General features: G+C 41.0%; 1 long non-coding RNA gene across 2 annotated transcripts; it reads right to left on the bottom strand.

Annotated features, from left to right (window-relative positions):
* Window positions 1-2624: 2624 nt before the first annotated feature.
* Window positions 2625-5644, bottom strand: LOC308390518. 2 transcript variants are annotated; one of them, XR_013970451.1, is made up of 3 exons: window positions 5561-5644; window positions 5334-5425; window positions 2625-4166 (listed from the first exon to the last, which is right to left on the bottom strand). It is a non-coding gene; the product is annotated as an uncharacterized lncRNA (long non-coding RNA). The 2 variants fall into 2 exon arrangements; XR_013970452.1 differs by having other exon boundaries at window positions 5580-5644.
* Window positions 5645-5910: the final 266 nt, after the last annotated feature.

Raw genomic sequence — 5910 nt, 5'->3', positions numbered from 1 at the left:
AACACAAGGAGGAGAAACGAGGCATGGGGGCTGGCAGATACACAGAGGGGGCACACAGGGGGTAAAGTCACGAGGGGAAATCAAATAAGCAACATCTTAACAGAACAACCGAGGGACCCTAAAGCTGACATCAAACAAGAACAATACAAGACACACAAAAAACCAGGTAGAAGTCCCAGGACCATGACATGCAGGTGGTTACATATGGTTAAAATGATTCAAATGCACTAAGTATGCATGTTTTTCATATCAATATAGTCCATAACTTGATTACTGTCTGTAGCCCACATGATTAAACACTTTAGTTACATAAAACATGTGAGTTTAGATTTTATCTACTGTATAGCCTGTATAGTAAATTAATATGTAGCCCAATAAGTATAAAATCCAGAAAGCTACACAACATGGGACGGTTCATTTACAAACACAGTTCTAACTTGAGTTTCACACAGTTTTTATTAGAAAACAATCAAATTGTTAAATGCTTCAAGTACACAAAATGTCAGAAATCTGCACCGTCATGAACAGAAATTTAAACCTAATTTTTCGTGATTTGTTGATTAACCCTCCGAGGTCTAAATCCCACGTTGTGCACATCAACATCACAGATTTGTACAAATCAAATTTATAACAAAGACATGTTAAATATTAAGCACTGGAAACAGCTTGTTGTTTTGTTGCCATAGCGTTTTGTTTTGTCTCCATTTAAAAGATATCAAAATCTGAGCAAACAACTTGATGTCAAAAGAATCTCTGCACATTCCGCAGTCTTTGCTGCTAAAGTGACATCACAGCATTTAAGCATGTTTGAATGAAAACATCAGCATATGAACACAAAACGGAAGAGACACTGCAACCGAATGAAAGCAGACCACTATTTAGTGACATTTGGACGTTTCCCTGAGGATTAACTGCTGTGTAATCTACCAAGAACTAAAGTAAGCTCAAATTTCAGTTTATAAACTCAAGATCATTTACTTAAATATATAAAGCCTGATTTCCCTGCTTGCCAGGACAGTATTTATGTACTTTACATTGTGCAAGACTAGACTATATTTTCCATCATAGAGAGGATGATGTGGATCTATTATTCAGGAAAACAAATGAAGACTTAACTATTTGTCAGCTGATGTAATATTTGACAAATGATACATAAATTAGAAAATGTTCTTAATCATATCTTAGAGTGACAGAAGCTCTTTTTAACACGATTATTTCTGAGATTATTTTGTTCATTTAGGAAAATAGAGAAGACGTAAGTTTTGTTCTCAAACAAACTATTAGAATTTCTGAGAAACTGAGCCTACGTGCACATGTACACGGCTATTTTTGAAAGCGCAGCTTTGTCTCTGCATTTGGGCCTTTCGTCCACACCTAAACAGCAGATTGAGTCACTGAAAGGTGAGATTTTTAAAAAGCACGTTTTTGTGTTTAGGTGTGGACAAGGAAAACGGACATTTACTCAGGCAATGTCAAAAGTGTGCGCCGCTGTTGAAGTCACGCTGTGGCCACGTTATTGTTTACGTGAGATCAATTTCTACAATGGCAGATGTAGACAACATACTGTGTCTGTTAATCTTAGTATCTGCAGTTTTTACACGCTTACATCAGACGTGGATTCTACATTCAACACAGACGCTCTCCCAACCCAAATCCTGACGTCGGTTTGGAAGAAATGTAATTTTAAAAAATGACATTTATGTATGCTGTATGCATTTAGTCCATTCCAAAGTTGTGAGTCTGTCTTTAGTTATTAACATTTGAAACGATGAAGGCACGTGAAAGTAACACAAAATTAGCTGCTTTTCCAGAAAAAGACAAAAACTTCTCAGAAGTACGTAAGGTTTTATGAGGTTTTCCCACCCAGGCTTCTAGACTTCTGATTGGCCAACATTTCTACACGGTTAAGATTTGGCGTGTTCTTGACAGCGTTTCACTTTGTTTTTAGTGTTTAGATGTGGAAGGAGATATTTTTTCAAAACTGCACATGTGGACTGGATTTTTTTTTTTTTTTAAACGAAAAAGGAAAAACGTCCGTTTTCAAACATAGCCGTGTACGTTTGGACGCAGCCTAAAGTCATCACAAAAAAAGCAAATTCTCTGAACATTCTGGGTTGAGGTTTAGTGATCATTGTTGCTTTGTGTTCCTTGTAGTCAAAATGAGTGCAAGTGGAGACGGACCACAAAATAACCAAAACGGTAAGCACATGTACTCAGTCTTGAAATTGATGAAAAACAGATTTTCAGCAGATAGTTATGGATGTTAATTAAAAGATTTAATGATCTTGCAGGCCAACAGGTTAACCCACAAATGTTGGCAAATGGAGATCAGGAACCTGCTAATGGCTTCCTGAACGATCTGTATCTCGCTCTCCATGAATATTGTTGCTATCTAGATGAGCTAATAGCTTCAGTACTGGCACAATATGACAATTACCTTTACGGGGACGAAGACGATGACGATGACGATGACGACGATGACGACGACGACGATGACGACGACGACGACGACGACGACAACGACAACGACGATGACGACGACGACGATGACGACAACGATGACGCCGATGACGGCGTCGACGGCGACGGCAACGATGACGATGACGACGACGATGTTGGTGGCATTGAAAATGAGGAGGCATTTGAAGGCCGCATGGATGTTCGCCAGTACATCCCAGAAGAGGACCCTCAGCCAGGTGTTTCCAGGAAGAGGTCTAGAGAGAGGGATGAAGAAGATTTAGGAGCAAACAAAAGAATGAGATGGAGCGATGATGACTCTGAAGTATTTGAAGATGCGCACGAAGAGCTTGAACACGAAACTGGAGGCTCGAGGAAGCGTTCCCGAGAGGATTTTGAGCAAGAAGAGGAATACTTGCCTGTGTGCAAACTTCAGAGGTGTTCAATTGAGTCGACCAGCAGCAATGAAGACTAAGACTACTTCGACGGGTTTTTTCAGTATCCTTTCAGTAATCTGATGGCCTACTCAGGTGATCCTGAATCCTCTATGCTGCAATAAGCTGGGCATACACTGTGCTGCGATTTTTCAGTCGCGTTATTCGGCTCCTGATCAAACTGTAGGATTGACTCGCAGGGGTGAGAAGTTTGATCAAGGCCAAACTCGGGACGATCCCCAAAACGATCGCACGACTGAAAAATCGGCTCAAAATGGGCCAAAAATCGCACAGTGTATGCCCAGCATTAGGCTGCCGGGGGATTCCCATGATGCACTGGGTGTTTCTTCTTCACCCACTATGTTTAATAGACCTCTGCACTGAATGGTACTTGTTATTAACCTCTGTCTCTGTTCCATGTCTTTATACTATTTTCCTTGCCCCTCCCCAACCGGTCGCAGCAGATGGCCGCCCCTCCCTGAGCCTGGTTCTGCTGGAGGTTTCTTCCTGTTAAAAGGGAGTTTTTCCTTCCCACTGTCGCCAAAGTGCTTGCTCATAGGGGGTCATATGATTGTTGGGGTTTTCTTTGTAAGTATATCTTACAATATAAAGCGCCTTCAGGTGACTGTTGCTGTCATTTGGCGCTCTTTAAATAAAATTGAATTGAAAATTAAATAGATGTCACTGTGATGATTTCTTCCCTGCATAGAAAGCTTAGACCCAAATGCAGATTCAATGCACATGGTTAAACTATTTATAAGACTTTGTTTAAAGAGAGGGAATGGAGAACGTGGCTCGAGCTAGGAGTGTCAGCAGACAGCAGGAACCAGAGGAAAAGCTATCGAGAGACTGAACACCTGGCTCCTGATGGGAACAATCCAACGGGAATTCTGCAACAGAGGGAGAAGAAGTTGCTGGACGGGTAAGGGAGTTTGAGGGTAGGATGAGTACGTTGGCAGAGGAGACCTAAACACAGGGAAAACAAGGTTAAACACAGGGAAGGAGCACGCCAGAACTGGAGCAGAGGGGAAGCCTAGTTACCACTGGAGATGGCAGAACAAACTGGCGAGGAGTAGCAGGCAGCGCTGGTTTAAGAAGCCCTCCTGCTGATTGTTTGCAGATGAGGCCCAGGTGAGATGCTGGAAACTCCACCTCTGAAGTGTGGACACAGTATCCCCATTCCAAGTGGAAAAGCCCCTCAGACACTTCCATGGTGCATGACAAGAAGGATGAGAAAGCATTCATGGTCCATCCATCCCTCCGTCAGCGTAATGCCTAAAAGTTTATTCAGATGTAAATGTATTACATTTTTAAATAAAGATCATCAGTGTTTTTAATGACGCTGCAGTTCATTCATGTGTCTCTATTGGACAGTGTTGTAGAAGTTACAGAAGACAGGAATCAGTTCCAGCTTGGCCTGACATTTGATCACTAGTGATGTGTGATACCACTGATTTCCTTTCCGATCCCATACCACGTAAAATTCAGGGTGGTATCGACGATACTGCTCCGATACTTTGTACAAAAACTTTACTCTTTTATTGTATCTCAAATTATAGCGTCATAATCATTACAGGACATCAGATTACTTGTTCTTATCACTTAATAATGCAGAATTCATCATATAGAAATCAAAAACCTGAAGTTGTGCACTATGTGAACACCTTGCCTGCCTGCAGCACTAAAGGACTCCCTGAGAGACGTCTGTCTCACCCTAGCAGCACCCGTCCTTCTCCTCCTCTTCAGTTTGCCTCAACATAAGCTCGTCATATTCTGTGATATGATTTACTTTGAGGTGTTTGACAAGGTTAGTGGTGTTGCCACAACACCTCACTTTCTTGCCACATGTATCGCAAACCACGTCTGGGCTGTTTGTGGATGTAAAATACATGCGCACATGACTCCAGTTACGCTCAGCCATTGTTGTGAGTGCGCACGCCACAGGCTGCCACACATTTATACAGCCGTATTTCACACATGACTATAAAAGGCGGAAGAGGGAGTAGTTCTTTCCAATGTAGACAATCTGAATGATAGTTTCTTTCCACTGTGTTCCTGTTAATGAAAAACTACAATTTCACCCAAAATGATTCAAATATCGATATTTTAATGTGGAAACCTTCTGTTTCCACATCTGGACTTTCTGTTGCTGCCCACGCGGGTGAAACTTTCTTTGAAGTGGCTCATTGAAGTTGTAATTGATAATCAATTCCCACACAATGAGAGAATCCAATCAATTTGTTTATCAGGGGAAAGGTGTGATTTCTTAGGACACTGGAGCCTAACATTAACTGGTTTAAAATTAGCTTATTTCCATAAGAAGAAAAACATACTGAGAAAGAGATCACCAAAATATACATGTACAAATGTGAAATAGTCATATGTAGTGTGAAAGAGCTATTTGACATCTTTAAATTCAAAGTAATGTATAAATCCACTTACATAAAACATGAAAAGGCGGCGCAGCGATGCCCATCTCAGCCAGTGTATGATGGTGGGGCAAGATGGCAGCTTCCACAACATGACGCCAGCTCCTATGTATTTTTAGTAGATAAATGATACGTTTATGTATCAATTTGTTGGAAGATGTAATTACACCTTAATTATGTAATTAGAAGCAAAAATGATTTTTTTAAAATCAAATCACCTCAAAAAATTACTGTACTTACTTTCTAAATCATTCTTTACCTCTGAAAGGGGTGGCTGTGGCTCAGGAGGTGGAGCAGGTCATCTACTAATCAGATGGTTTTTGGGATCGATCCCTGGCTGCTCCAGACTGCATGCTAACTGTCCTTGGGCAAGACATTAACCCCAAGTCACTCTCTGATGCATTCATCAGAGTATGAATGTGTGTGAATGTTAGATAGAAAGCACAGAAAAAGGGCTTCTATGAACAGGTGTGAATGAGGCAACCTGTATAGAGTGCTTTGAATGTTCAGGTAGAGTAGAAAAGCACTGTAAAAATTTCTCTGTGTTGATTTCTTTTGGACCTCAAACATTACTCACCTTGTTGCAGGTT

This window comes from Rhamphochromis sp. 'chilingali' (genome assembly GCF_963969265.1).
Source record: "Rhamphochromis sp. 'chilingali' genome assembly, chromosome: 22".
Classification (NCBI taxonomy): domain Eukaryota; kingdom Metazoa; phylum Chordata; class Actinopteri; order Cichliformes; family Cichlidae; genus Rhamphochromis; species Rhamphochromis sp. 'chilingali'.
Note: the sequence above shows the minus strand (reverse complement) of the source record. Positions and strands in the feature narration are given on the sequence as shown.